This window comes from Schistocerca americana, chromosome 3, assembly GCF_021461395.2.
Source record: "Schistocerca americana isolate TAMUIC-IGC-003095 chromosome 3, iqSchAmer2.1, whole genome shotgun sequence".
Lineage (NCBI taxonomy): Eukaryota > Metazoa > Arthropoda > Insecta > Orthoptera > Acrididae > Schistocerca > Schistocerca americana.
The window spans coordinates 790,077,658-790,093,130 of NC_060121.1; positions in this window are offsets into that span (position 1 = coordinate 790,077,658).

The window sequence follows — 15,473 nt, forward strand, 5'->3', positions numbered from 1 at the left end:
GCTGCTTACTGCAATTGCTCGGCAGTCGTGTGATCATACATTAACGTATTTTACCGTCTATTAATGCGCAGAACGTTTATAATGAGGGGTAATTACCAATCTCTGGGATAGGTCTGTCTTCCATCTGGGGCATGTTTGTTCTTGAAAAACTGGAAGTAGATCCCGGGAACACACCCTATAAAATTAAAACCAAGAAAACTAGGTACTCCCAATGGTCTGTCCACAATCCAGGCTGAAAATATCATGACGACAAACTGGAAGGTACATGTTCTCTTCTTTTTGGGCCTTTTTTTCCACAGTCGCAGTTATACGTGTTGTGTATGTAAAATATCATCTTTTGCGACTTTAATGAAGTCTAATTAAGAACAAACTCGTTTCGCTTTATTCTAAAGCTTCTTCAGTTGTCAGGTTTTCTGTTTCTTACGCCATTATTCATGTTCGTCTACTCATAAGTCGTAGGTTTCAGCACACAGCACTTTCACTAACACTTACCATGTTCACTGGTCGTTGTGGCCGAGTGGTTCTAGGCACTTCAGTGCGGAACCGCGCGACTGCTACGGTCGCAGGTTCGAATCACGCCTCGAGTATGGTTGTGTGTGATGTCCTTAAGTAAGTTAGGTTTAAGTAGTTCTATGTTCTAGAGGACCTCAGATGTTAAGTCCCATAGTGCTCAGAGCCATTTGAACTTACCATGCTCATGTTGTTGGAAGAACCGTGCCATCTAATCACTATGTGGACAAAATCAAGACGGCAGTGCTTCTTCACAGCTCAAAAACTCGAATATATAATGATCGGAAGAAAATAGCGACATCAAACATAATTAATGTAGAGTAATGAAATTTCGGGAATATATTTGCCTAAGTAACATATTTAAGTGATTTACATTGCGAAGTCACAAGCTCGAGATAAGCCATTCCAAATGGCATATGCTGGTAAATAACCGGTGTAACAGCTAGATCTTGAATGCAAGCAAGCAAACGCGCACGCATTGAGTTGTACAGGTGCCGGATATGAGTTTGTGGCATAGAGTTTCATGCTTGTTGGACTTAGTCGCTCAATAAGGCACACTTATGTTTGTGGATGACTCTGGATTTATCGTCCAATAACCTCCCACATGTGCTCAAACGGAACCAGATCCGGTGATGGAGCAGGCCAAGGCAAAAAGCCGACACACTTTAGGCCATGTTGATTTACAGTAGCGAAATGTGAGCGAGCGTTAGCCTGCTGGAAATGGCCCCTGCAAAGCTGTTCATGAATAGCAGCACAGCAGGTCGAATCACCAGATTGATGTACAAATTTACAATCAGCGTGCGTGGGATAACCACGAGAGTACTCCTGCCGTCATACAAAATCGCACCCCAGTTCATAATTCCAGGTGTAGGTCCAGTGTGCCCAGCAAACAGACAGCTTGACTGCAGGTCGCCAACTGGCCTCCTTGAACCGACCCACTCAGCCATCGCTGGCACCGAGTAGAACCAGCTTTCATCACAAAACACAACATACTCCCACCCTGCCCCCCCCCCTTCCAAAGAGCTCTTGCTTGACACCACTGAATCGAAAGTGGTGATAATTCGAGGCCAGTTGAATGCACGTTACAGGGCGTCCGGCTCGGAGCTGTCCTTGAAGTAACCGATTTTTAACAGTTCGTTGTATGACTGAGGTGGCTGCTGTTCAGATTGCTGTTGCAGATGCAGTACTATGCGTCAGAGCCATACGCCGAAGGCAATAGTCTTCCCTCTCGGTATTGCCATGTGGCCGTCCGCTGCCCTGTCTGCTTGCGACCGTATATTCTAGTGAACACCGCTGCCAATAATCATGTACACTGGCTACATTCCTGCCAAGTCTTTCTGCAGTATCACAGAAGAAGCAGCCAGCTTCTCATAGCCCTATTATACGACCTCGTTCAAACTCAGGGAGGTGATGATAATGGTGTCTTTGTTGCCTTAAAGATATTATTGACTAATATCAACTCACCACATCCAGTCTCAAAGATAATGAATACTGACGATGGCCGCAGTGTGTATTTAAAACAAAGCCAGATCTGTATTCTCATAATGGCGCTACTGGCGCCACTCTTATGCGACTGGCGCTAAATCTGAACAGATCATCCTTCAGATGCAGAACTGCACCTACCAACTTCCGTTTATATCCCACAACTCCTTTTCGGTGCATATTTAACCTTTATAACTTTGCAAGGTTCTTGCTGAAGTTCTCCTTCACGTTCTTCTTCCAGATGATAAATAAAAGGATGACCCTACATATCACAAAGTAAAACGGAGAGAGAAACTCGAAGAACTTTATGACAATACAGCCGCCATATACCCATGGACTGATATAGAGGTGGCCGAAATTCATTACGTACCTATGTGCTTCTTTACTAGAGCAGATTATTTAATGAATGCATGGTCCAGGGTAGTTTTTCCGAATACCGTAGAATTTCAGAAGCAGTCATAAGAGAGAATGGAAGATATAAGGTACAGTACTCCCCAAATCATACCGTTCTGTCTGCATAATAAATGTATTAGGTGATACTTATGAAATAATTGCTATCGGCAGGTTAACATCCTGTAGTATATATAATTATATAATGCTCAGTATGGTTTTAGGAAGGGTAACTGTATGGAGGATGCGATTAATGAAACGACAAAATTAATATACGCTGCAGACACAGAATGAGTAGGTCTGATAGGTGTACTGGCATAATATCTGGGCTGTTTCATAACTTACGGTTACCTTCATTTTTTTAGAAGATTAACGGAAACGAGTTACTCAATAACGCTTTACTATAGTGTGTTGGATTACTGAGGATGCCCTCAAGGTTCAGTTTTCGTTCCCGAGTTCTGGTACGTTAACTTATAACTAATTCTGGAGAGATTACAAAATAATTAGGAGTTGTTAATATATGTGGAATTTGCAGATGACTTGCTACTTTCAATGGGCACGAACTGTGGAGATTCGATAAATAATAACTGAGACAAACTCCTTGGAGCCATGCATGAGCGGTGCTCACACGTGCGACTCCATGTATTACCAGAAAAATCGATATACATGTTACTTAATGGAAGACATATTACGAATCAATAGATTAAGGGGCTCCGGAAAGGCTCAAAATCATGAAAAGTTCAATTTTTACTTTTTTGCGTTTTCTGAATCTGCAGACTATTACCTTTTAATAGATATATAATTTATTCAATTCCGAAGACTACAACTATTTTTAAATTTTTTTTGAAATGTATTCTACATGGGCGTGACCCACTGTGGTGCTGTTAAACTGCTGTCAAATGGTGTTATTATTAACGTCCGTGTTCATCAGGTACATTTTAGTGATGTGAGATAAAGTATGTGTTGTGGCTAACCTGTGATGGTTCAATATATATCGGTGGTGTGATTGTCGATTGTTTCATGTTTATTTACTCTGTCGTTATCTCGAAAATATTCGTAATTAATTCTGTTTCTTGAGTCTCTGTTTTGTTGAAGTATAATAATGAGTAAAAGTAAAGTTATTAGAAATCCTCTGAAGGCTTTTAAGAAAAGTAGAAATGTTGGAAAGCCAAAGGTATGTGTTATTACTGTAAACAATAAAGACGATAACCAAGTGAGTGAACCTAACCTCTCAAGTACACCTGCCCATAGCAGTCAAAATGGGAAAGAAAATGCTTCACAGATGGAGCTCGGTTCAATGAGTGAAAACTATGAATGTTTTATGGGCGAATCGGATGTGAATGAAATATTTGATATGTCGGTTCTCAAAGGAATTTTTTCAAACTGTGTAAGATGTATTCATTGTAGTGAAGTTGGTCTGGAACTCTCCATAATAAAGCACGTAGGATTTGCTAATGAAATACAACTGAAATGTGATAAGTGTTCATACATGACCACCTTTTGGAACAGTATTGCAGTAACTGCAACTGAAGAAAATGGTAGCAAAATCTACGAACACAACAACGAGCGATGCTTGCCTTAGACAAGGAACGCCTTCGGGCTGCAGACAGGGCTGTAAAGAGTCTAGAAATACAAGCAAGAGTAAACAGGAGGGGGAACAAGAGGAAGCTGGAGGAGGAGTTTGCATGGGATGAAGATAATCCATCCTATGGACCTGGAATGCACTAAAAAGTTAATCCAATCTTTGTCGCTCGATTCCCAAAACTTTTATTTTCTCATACTAATTGCATGTTTTCTAAGGATCTTCCAAACATATTTGTTTCAAACTTTCAGTAAATGTTACACAGTACCTTCTGCATAATTTAACACAGCCTTTTTCCAAAAAACTGTATATTTTTGAATATATAAATAAAAAATTGCAAAAAAATGTTGTGAATTATCATTACAATTGAAAAAAAATCATCTTTACTAACTGAGCTAAAATTTTGTAAAATCCCTGTGTTAAGTTGTAGCCCATATTCCAATAAATAATCTGTAAAAAGTTCAACTTCCTACCTCAAATACTATGTGAGGAAAGATGTAATTTATAAGCGTTATTTTAACATTGCAAGTATAGGGCGTTCCGGAGCCCCTTAAATTAAAACAGTGGATAATTCGAAGCCGTATCATCAACAGGTATGTATGTCTGCAGCTGGACAGACACGGTAAATTCAGTGCCCACAAAAAATCTGTAGGAAAGAAAGGGAGGTCTGTAATGAATTAAATGATTATTATGAGACATAGCAAGTTTCGTTTGCCCCTGAATGTAATTAGACTGTACTACAAGTCTATATTAACTGAAATTCGATACATATGGGATGACTGGTCAGCTGTGCCGCTGCAGTGAAAAAAATACAACTAAGGATTCTGCAGCTACGCTCTGGAGCCTTCAGGCATCCTATCTATATGAATGGGTGTATACTCCTGGAACCAACAAATAAAAAAATGGCTGCCATCTGTTCCCTGAAGAAGAAACAATATGAAAACATACACGAAATTCTTGGGGAACCAGCCACAAATACATTAGTAATAATGTATTTAATGTCTGCAAAAAGACAACAGAGATGGAATTGCGCACACACAGGAAGAGAAAATTTCAATTTCTTCCTGATGTAAACGAAAGCCTTACGATAGCAAATTTTGTTCCAAATAGGGGACTGGTTCACTACCTTTCCGAACATGGACCATATCCCACATACCTTAATTGGTGGAAATGCAACGTCCATCTGTGACTATGGTGAAGCCGGCCGGAGTGGCCGAGCGGTTCTAGGCGCTACAGATTGGAACCGAGCGACCGCTACGGTCGTAGGTTCGAATCCTGCCTCGGGCATGGATGTGTGTGATGTCCTTAGGTTAGTTAGGTTTAAGTAGTTCTAAGTTCTAGGGGACTGATGACCTCAGAAGTTAGGTTCCATAGTGCTCAGAGCCATTTGAACCATTTTTGACTATGGTGAAACAGGCACAGCAGGTCACGTCCCATTGGAATGACCCCATTTGCAGATTTAGCAAGGCGCCCTAGGCAGGTTTCAAGAGGTAAAACTGTTTATAACGTATTTAAAGAGGATTTTGGTACGGTACCATAAATCTTGTAGCTGATGCTGTCTCAAAGGAAGCAGGCTTAACTGTAGCCAACGACAGCCCATCACATAAGAGAGAGCTCTACATACGATCCAAGGGAACGAGATCGATGCCCAATAGCCCTGTGCCGTAAGAGTGAAGGGACGTAGCCATAAGAAAATCTAAGAAGATTAAGAAGAATTTGTGAAATGCAAGTGATGCAGTCTGATCCATCGCCATGCTGTCTCGAGCAACAAAAATTACTGTACCCAATTGCTGATCTGGCACGGAACGCACGGAGAAACTAGATACAATCCGATTGCAGTAAACACGTGTGTGTGTGAGTTTGCGTGTGTACGTGTAAAAAGGAATAGCCAAGCGTAACACAATATACTACATAATTGTTCTCCAAAGGTCAGTAACACTAACATCATCATGTGTAATGGTATTAGAAGTATTAGTAACGTAAGTCTCAGATGTAGCAGTAGTTGCTGAAGGCAAATGAAGGCTGTAATAGTAGTAATAGGAACTTTTAGCATTGTAATAGTTACATTGTTTGTTATTGTAGTTGTAATTGTAGTACTGGTAGTAGGGGTATACGCTGCTATAATCCTGTGGCTCTATTTTCGTCAGAGTAGAGGTAACCCGATTCGGGGTGGAAAAATATGCTATGGGAAATCTAGATGGAGAGTAGTGTATAAGTGGCAATCTAAATGCCAGAGCTATAGTAGTAGACAGAAGTAAAGATGAGAAAAAAACACCGTGTTATAGACACGGTGATCTCAACTCAAGATTCAGAATAGAAAAAGAATTAAAGAAACGAAATGGATAGATTATTATGAAAATTCACGAACATGTAATAACTTCTACATGTAGTTGCCATTAAGAAAGTAGTCTATGATGAATAAATAAAATGAATAATCTCTATGCCAAGCCTCGATCCTCTGCTGCTCTCCCTTCATTTCGCTACAGTTGTCTAGCGTTGCGACGTCTCTGTATACAACTGCATCAACCGCGAATAAACCCACGGAGCTTCCGACGTGATCCACTAGGTCATCTACACATCGAGTGAAAAGTAAGGATCGCATAGTACTCCACTGACTTATGCGAGCAGTTATTTCTACGTCTGAAGATTTCTCTCCTTTAAGTATGAAATGCTGTGTTCCGTTTGCTAGGAACACTTCAGTCCAGTCACGAAACTGGTGTGATACTCCGTACGCTCCTATTTTGTTCATTAGGCTGCAGTCTGGAACTACACAGAACGCCTTCTGGAAATCTAGAAGCATAGCATCATCCAGGGCCACGGTGTCTACACCCTTCTGGGTCTGGTGGACGAATATAACGAGGTAGGTATCAATTGATCACTGTCTGTGGAAACCATGTTGATTCCTACAGAGCAAATTTTAATAATGTGAGAGCATAAGACGTGTTACAGAATTCTGTAAACGAATAAGCCTATAGCCGTATGCGTCTATTCGCTGACTCATCTTGAAAATTGAAAGAACGCCCGCATTTTTCGAATCATTGGGAGCGAGTCACTAGTACAGCGACCTACGGTACACTGCAATGAATAACCGTATTGATTTTCCTCATAAGTTAAAACTGGGTGCTGTTCGGTGACTCGAGATAAGATCTCTATGTTTTGTGGGCAGCTCTCTAACAGTAGAGACAACCAGTACACTCTCAAACCGCCTATCTATCAGTGATGTTTCTGCCTTAGTTCCTAACTTCGCATCATTACTTTTGCGGAAAAAGAATGAGGTTAAAAATAACCTACACAAAGCCTATATTAAGATTTTTAGCTCTTTTACGCTTCTTCTCCTTTAAAAGTGTACTAGGCTAAGACTTGGTATGACTGTCCATTCTTATCGCCGTGCTGTCGCCATACGACGAGTTAGTAACATCAGAAGGAAAGCATTGGCACATTAGGGCTTTGAGATATACTATGAGGCGTGCTTGTACGGCTATGATTTTATATCATGGGCTGCGAAAGAAGTGGCGTACCAAGGATAACAAGTGCCCAGAGCAAAATTCGACTTTGTACCGTTCAAATGGCTCTGAGCACTATGGGACTTAACTTCTGAGATCATCTGTCCCCTAGAACTTAGAACTACTTAAACCTAACTAACCTAAGGACATCACACATATCCATGCCCGCGGCAGGATTCGAACCTGCGACCGTAGCGGTCGCGCGGTTCCAGACTGTAGCGCCTAGAACCGCTTGGCCACCTCGGCCGGCCGACTTTGTCCCGTCCCCGCTACCACTCCTGTTTAATTGTCATCGCTCCTTAGTATTTCTACTCGTTTATCGAGATCATCACAACTTTACAATGAATTGAAAGGTACACATTTCAGTATTTTGACGTTATGCAGTACGAAATATGATAAAATACATAATTCAAATTTGCATCGCTTACAAAAATAACGCATCTCCATTTCAGTATTCGTTGCTAATCACTGCTAAAGCTTACAAACAAGACAACAAACGCTAAATATATATTTTACACTGTCGCTGTTGTATTGGCTCACATGGCACAACGATAGTGATTCCACCAAAGCAGCTGCAAAGAAGACACAAACAGCTGCGATCATGGAGTCATTAAGAGGAGGTCTTGTGGAAATGCAGCTCAACGCAGACCAGTCCAAATCTCATGATTCTCTTCCACATATCGCTCTGCCCCATTCTCATTATACTATTGTCCAGTCCTCTTCCATTTTCTTCTTCTTCTTCTTCTTCTTCTCCCTCTAGACTTTCCAGCCCTCTTCTCCTTTTTATGCCCTTTATTTTTTTCGAATGTCACAAAAAGACACGACCCTATGGAAAGGGCGCCTTGGGCACGGACCCTGACTGCCTAACTTTACGTATGCCATTGCCCTAAAGAGCTCAACCCACAGTGCACCTAATCTGTCGCAGGGGTCAGATCCAGTGAACACTCTGGCAGTCTCAAATTTCAAATAAGATTCAGGTCGACTGTTTCAGAGCTGAGAACCACCACACGTGTGAATCAAGGGATTTAGCTATGGCGTGATTGTATTCATTATTATTCATCACGAACCAAAACAGCAATCGAAAGTGCGTATACAAGTTGTATGAGTTAAAATTAGTGGTTCAAATGCCTTTGAGAACTATGGGACTTAACATCTGTGGTCATCAGTCCCCTAGAACTTAGAACTAATTAAACCTAACTAACCTAAGGACATCACACACACCCATGCCCGAGGCAGGATTCGAACCTGCGACCGTAGCGGTCGCGCGGTTCGAGACTGAAGCACCGCTCGACCACTGCGGCCAGCGAAAATTAATCTGGCAAGAATTTGTCACATGAGCGGAGAACATTGTGATGTCACTGTGTAGAAAATTGGATACTGCTTTATGAAGTGCTGGAGTACAGCATGGATATTAGTGTTAGTGTCGTGATTTTTCGTTAGAGGGTGGCACTGGTACGCCGACACAATACCAGTGTGCAGTACAGTTGCAGACAATTGGGTCTGGAGAATGTGAGCAGGACCTTACTCATAAAACAGTTTTCCTAAAACAATAGTAATAGTGCTGCTGCTCTTCTCGTCTATCGACGCCTTAAGGAATACGGAGACCTCCTCTTTCCGCATCTACGTTGATGAACACGATTCGGAAGTTGGAATTAAGTGGCGATCTAAGAATTGCTCCTGGGAGAGGTCAACAGCCAAGTGCGTCACAAATTGATGAAGAAGTTACTGTTCCAAAGAATGAGAATGCTGGACTCATAAAATACGATCTTGAAGAAGTGCATAAGCTGTGTCACGACAGTGAATAATTGATGGTCCACCCCATCTGATAAGTTTCGGGCAATCTGTAGTACGATTCCACACTGTCGTGGATACAGATTGTTGTCACATGAAGCAACGTTTGTAACTCGGACGTACACGCTGTTGCACGCAGTTAATAAACGTTACCCTCTCATGTGCAAATTAAAAAATTTTTCTTTCAATGGTATTTGTTATTACTCTTCCGCATGTCTTTACAAATGAGTTTCATTACCCTACGATCACGTGTTTTTCATGAGAGTCCTCACAAGTCGTGAAAGTTTAATTATAACAACTCTATGTATGCTCTAATAGTTTATGTGTGCTCTAGTGGTTTAGCTTCCTTGCTGATTTCTCTCTCCCCTAGCTCACACTTTTCCTCCCTGATCAGTGCTTTCCTTAAACCAAGTGTTACCACGCCGCTGTTGTTACCGTGCCTTCCGAAGAACTGTATTATGGAATGTTTAATGGTACTGCAGTATCACTGAGAGGGACACACTGGTCTTCGTGAACACTCTGTTAAAAAAAAATCTGAAACTGTATTTTACGCCTTCCACTGGTACGCCGAGAAGTTTTCAGTTTACCCTTGGATATCGATAAACTAGTGCCTCAATAGTTGAGTCCCACACAAACTCTTTCCGGTCTCTACATCTCTCCAGCTCTGAAGAAACTATTGAATCTTAAAGTTGAGCGTATAGTACTATCATCAAAGTCTATCAACAAATTACTAAGCGTCATTTTTCACAAGATATGTATTAATTTATATCATTTGGCGTCACCAATACTTCTCATTTCTCCAAAAATAGTTCAGCAGTTACATATAACACTACGACCAAAAGCCACTTCTACAAGGAATGCCAGTACATACTAAATGTGTTGCAGGTAATGTAAATTTCCGGAGTGAATTAAAGAACGTCCTTTTGAGCAACTCCTTCTACTCCACTGGCGGTTACTTACTCCTAAAATTGATGTTATAATTTATTTTGTATCGTATTTAATACTGTAATACAATAATATTTCATGATGCTAAGTAACTTCATCGCTCTGCGTTTAAAGAAAATGAACATCCTCACCGTCTTTTCAGAGCCCACGGACTACTCTCTGCGGGATCCATAGATTGCAATCCATAGATCAAGTTACGTCATTTGGCGCCACCATTACTTAGCATTTCTCCAAAAATAGTTCAGCATTTAAATTTAACACTTCAACCTAAAGCCTCTTCTACAAAGAATGCCAGGAGATATGTATATGATATCTGACATCATGAGCAATTCAACAAGCAATGTGCAAGCAGATTATGGGCATACAATACCAAAGCCGCTATCTACGTAGCTTACGCCAATAATAGTTTTCTTGGAAACGTCCGTGCTGTGTCAGGATATTTCTCAAGTTTCAGGCGAGGTGTTCCACTCGACGCAGACAGTACGTAGTGCATACAGCCATTGCGAATGGTGAGACATCTCGCAAAACACCAAAGTCATTGAAGGTATACAGAAAAAATACTGAGCAAATATATTTTCCTGCGTGAGTGCAGTACTAACGCAAATGCAGTGAAGAGAATCGTAATTGTACTAGCACAATGAGACACCGATCTTAGAGAATAAATGAGAACGGAGCAGGGTACACAATGGGCATATGAGTTACGGGCTACAGTTCCGCGTTCTTTAAACTGGTTATGACCTATATATAAGAACGGTCGCTTTATGAACCACTGAATGTTACGACATAACGCGGATTATCCGTTACACGGGATCCTTGTAATACTTCCAAGACTTTCAGTGTGAGTCCAATAAATTATCAATTTGCTATCCTCGTTGTATGAGATAATATCTGTTACGTCCATTAGGATCTCTGCCCAACAGTATTTTCAGATGATACATTTATCTTGTGAACAAGCTTTCCTCTTCATTCCTAGTGAGTCACACTCGCGTTAGACCTGATGCCAACTTGATAAGGGTTTCCAGTTGGCTGGTATGGTAGAAACGAGTGACAAGTTGGAATTTGTGTGCGTTTCTTGATAGTGTGGTCTTATGCTACAGGGGTGGGAGTAGAAGCAAAACTCTGAGCAGCTGGTAGAGGACTGCCCGCGAAAGCCACGGAGCCGGGCTCGAGTCACAGTTCGGCTCACAGTTTTAGTTATAGCTAGTCACAAATGATTTCTATAGCGAATACTCCGATAAAGGGCAGAGAAATGTGACTGTATTTCCAATTCTGATAGAGATATTCGAAGTTACTTAACAGGAATAAGGAACATTCCCAAATAAATAATAAATGACGTTTCCTGAGCGGCAGACCACGAGTGACTGGGCGAGAATATGGCTTGATGCTTAAATGATCTATTCATATCAGTTACTTTTTAGTTTACATCTTAACCACACCGCAATTTAAAAAGCGTGTTAAATAACCCACGGTTCGGTTTTATTAACAACGCATCATCGAAACTCGTCTGGTGTAATACCTCTTTCAGTTACAGTATGCTTAATGCAGAAAAAAATCCAACTAGTAATTGTCACATAATAACTGCCACGGAAGATGTTTATTTAAAATGTTCCATAACACATTTCTACAGCGATCCGTCGAAATTTTATACGGCTCATGGTATTCCCCAAGATGCATAAAACACATCACGGCAGTGACAGTATGGATTGCAAAATTATGAAAACGTGAATCGTAACGAAGCCTAACGGATACACAAGAGCCGTCTCAAACACTCATTATACACAGTAACAATATGGTATTTGATTTAGTTAGCTATATGTTCCATATATAGGTGGTACGAGTTCTAAGCCGTCAGTTTAACAGGACATGTAAGATCTGTTTGTGTGTGTATCTGGATTTAGGCTATTTGAATGATATCACGGTGCCTTAAATTTGATCAAATGAACATGTCAGTGTTTCGCGCTACCCGTATTACAAGTGAAACACAATTTCAAAAGCGAAACCTATACATGAGTCGGACAGGCAGTTATTAGCTGTAGACATTTGGATACAAATGAGGAATTTCTAACAGTTGTTTTGTAACTGGATTCTGCGTGACATATTTTGCAAAATTTCACGAACCACAAAGGAGAAAAACAGAATAAAAAATTTTCTTTTATATTTATTAATCATAATATATGAATTATTACTGGCACTGGAACTTGTATATTTGCATATTTTTTCATATTTTGTTCTATGTGACACCGACCGTATGCCAAACGGAATAAAGTATAAAACTTTACATGTATCAGACACTAGCCCGACCGCACAACTCTGTTACCTTCTCTCACACACACGCAGTGCATTACCAATACAGTTACTTACGCACTTGGTAGCTCGGTAGGACACTAATATTGATGTAAATGTAGCACGAAGATCATTACTTAGCCTTGGTGCTTGAACGGGGCACAATGAAAATCGCTAAGAAATATTGTCCTTTACGAAAGCCATATGATTGGAAACTGCTTTCTTACTCGCTACGCTAGGGCACCGCCCATAGTGAGCAAGTATAATACAGATTTCGAAAGAAACCATTGAATGTCTAGAAAATATGACTGTTCGCAATATTTCTTAAGCTCAACAATGGCTTGCGTGACGCCTACGAGCACGAATTGCCAAAGTTCCTTGCGCTGTTGTTATTAGCTCCTTAAGTGACAAAAACAGAAAACGGACGTAGGTAGCACTCCCCTCACGTTTGAGTTACGGTCAGTGAATACATTTTTCAGTGCGATTGGGCTGTTCAAAATTCGTAATGAAATACGAATATCTGTCGTTATTGTGGAATTAAACTGGCAGACAGTGCATTGGTCTTCAAGTTTGCCGAAGTGGTGGAAGTTCAGACAAACGCAGTCTGTATGAAAAATAATGGCAACTGCATTTTGTGGCAACGGAGATATGCTTACGTCGATTTTGCGGTGCTAGCATCATCCTCAACATCTGAGATGGATCATCAAACACACTTTGCTCTGAGACTTGCATTAAAATCAAGCGACGTCGAAAGCAGAATTCTGCAGTTGCCTCGATTTTTGGCAATGCGTATCCACGCAGCATAGTCCTCGCAGTCTATATGGGAAGGAACCAAATGGACAATCCGATAATATCCCTGATATCTGACCCATTAATTGTGCCCTCTTCATACCTCTCAATCACTGGGTTGCTGTAACCGATTTTGACAGTCATTCCATTGAAGAAGTAAAATTTGGAATGATAAAATGCGTTCGAACGCAGTATTCGTACTACACTCATTTTGCTGATCCAACTCACACTGAAGCTGCCTTGTAGTAATATTTAGATAATCTCTTACCATTTTTAAAACGTTAGTAGTACTTCTCTCATTAGTTTTATTACGGACGGTTTTTACTCAAACAATTCCATAACGTACGTAAAATCGTAATGCAAATATCCATTCGATTGGACTAATTAATCAATGCCGAGAAATGTGATATATCAACTGTACTCGTAATTGTCAACAGATGACAAGAGTAATTTACTCTTCAGTCAATAAAATTCTTCTGGGTTTGAGGCCGCATCGTCAACTGTAAAATCCCGACGTTTTGGCGACTATTGCAAGCCGCTTTCTTCAGGGTGTTTGTTGAATGCGACATCGACTACGGAAGCCTACGTTTACATTTAATTTACTCTTCATTTGCTCATTTAGTTGAATTTGCATGCCTTACACAGGTTGGACAACAGTAAAACCGATAAATGGCACGGGCGGATTCCTGGTTGGGAGAGGAGGAAGAAATGTCCTGTGGACAGGTGTCCGAAAATGGACGGTGTGCGTGTAACAACAACATATCGTGCAGGAAAATAGTACATAGCTGCATGGCACCCACGTCACAACAAATTTTCAAAAAAATGGCTCTGAGCACTATGGGACTTAACATCTGAGGTCATCAGTCCCCTAGAACTCAGAACTACTTAAACCTAACTAACCTAAGGACATCAAACACATCCATGCTCGAGGCAGGATTCGAACCTGCGACCATAGCAGTCGCGGGGTTCCGGACTGAAGCGCCTAGAACCGCTCGGCCACCGTGTCCGGCAACAAATTTTCAACGTGGACTGCATGCGACTATAAGTGGTACGGATAGTAGCGGTTGTCATGCAGCATAGTCGTAATCGTACTTTGGCTAACGCCGTGTTGGCGGGCCACTTGCATAAAGCTTTCTTTGGGGTTCGTCTCAATACCTTGTACAGGCTGATCCTCCAGACCTGGTGAACGCACAGTACGTCGCCTCCCTGCACGTTCGTCTGTCTGAAACTACCCGTGATCACACAGACACCCAAAATAGGCTTGAAATGTTGTGTGATGTGGTTGCTGTTTGTGAGAGTACAGAGTGGTCTATTGATAGCGATCGGGCAAAATATCTCACGAAATAAGCATCAAACGAAAAAACTACAAACAACGAAACTTGTCTAGCTTGAAGGGGGAAACCAGATGGCGCTATGGTTGGCCCGCTAGGTCAAACGGATATCAACTGCGTTTTTCTGCATAGGAAACCCCATTTTATATTACATATTCGTGTAGTACGTAAACAAATATGAATGTTTTAGTTGGACCATTTTTTTCGCTTTGTGATAGATGGACCTGTAATAATCACAAACGTATAAGTACGTAGTATCACGTAACATTCCGCCAGTGCGGACGGTATTTGCTTCGTGATACATTACCCGTGTTAAAATGGACCTTTTACCAATTGCGGAAAAGGTCGATATTGTGTTGATGTATGGTTACTGTGATCAAAATGCCCAACGGGGGTGTGCTGTGTATGCTGCTCATCCTGGACGACATCATCCAAGTGTCAGGACCGTTCGCCGGATTGTTACGTTATTTAAGGAAACAGGAAGTGTTCAGCCACATGTGAAACGTCAACCACGTCCTGCAACAAATGATGCCCAAATAGGTGTTTTAGCTGCTGTCGCGGCTAATCCGCACATCAGTAGCAGACAAATTGCGCGAGAATCTGGAATCTCAAAAACGTCGGTGTTGAGATTGCTACATCAACATCGATTGCACTCGTACCATATTTCTTTGCACCGGTAATTGCATGGCGACGACTTTCAAAGTCCGCAGCTCGTGGTCGTGCGGTAGCGTTCTCGCTTCCCATGCCTGGGTTCCCGGGGGTCGATTCCCGCCGGGGGCAAGGATTTTCCCTGCCTCGTGATGACTGGGTGTTGTGTGATGTCCTTAGGTTAGTTAGGTTTAAGTAGTTCTAAGTTCTAGGGGACTG